Raw genomic sequence first — 811 nt, forward strand, 5'->3', positions numbered from 1 at the left:
CCACCGCCGAAGGGAGGCCCTCCGGCGGCGACGGGCCCCGACGCGTCCGGCGACGCGCCGGGAGACGACCGACCGCCGTTCTCTCCAAAGGCCGCACCCGAGAGAGAGGTCACGACCCCGCAAAGCCAGAACCGGATCCCCGACCCCGAGGAGGGACGGGTCAACCGCTGCTCCCCAACCGTGGGAACGCTGCCGGGGAGGGGGAGCGAGGCGACCTCCACACGGCACACAACACGAGCGACGCACGCACGCGACGCGCGCGGCGAGGCCGCGGTCCGCGGGAACGGCAAAGACGGGGAAGCGCGGGAAGGACCGCTCGCGGCGGGCACGGACGGTGGACGGGTGGGGCCCGGGAGCCCACCGCCACCCAGCCCCGCTCTTTCCGCTCGGTTCCACGCCCCGACCGAGGCGCGTACGCACCCTCGGGGGGAGCGGGGGAATCGGGGTCCCGCGGCACTCGGGCGTGCGCGCACGCGGCCCCCCTTCGTTCCCCACCACGGGTAACACATCTCAGGCTCCGACACGGCACGCCGGCTTCACGACACGCTCTCTTGCCCCGCGTGGTTCCTCCCCGGACTCGGAGCGAGGAGGCGCGGGCCGCAGCGGGCGACACAAACGCTCGGGTCTTCCCCCCCCAAAGACGGGACACGGCGAGGGGCACCCGGCCAAAGCTACGCGCATCGGGCGTTCAGGGCGTGCCGGGGCGACCCCAAGCACGCCCTCTCTTCCCATCGGATCGCTAGAGAAGGCACTTTTTCTCACTGAGGGCGGGCGGGACGGACCCGGCCCGACGAGCCTCCGGCCGCGGCAG

The sequence above is a fragment of the Microtus oregoni genome, unplaced genomic scaffold, assembly GCF_018167655.1.
Source record: "Microtus oregoni isolate MIOR12 unplaced genomic scaffold, Mior012 000009F_ref0000495, whole genome shotgun sequence".
Classification (NCBI taxonomy): domain Eukaryota; kingdom Metazoa; phylum Chordata; class Mammalia; order Rodentia; family Cricetidae; genus Microtus; species Microtus oregoni.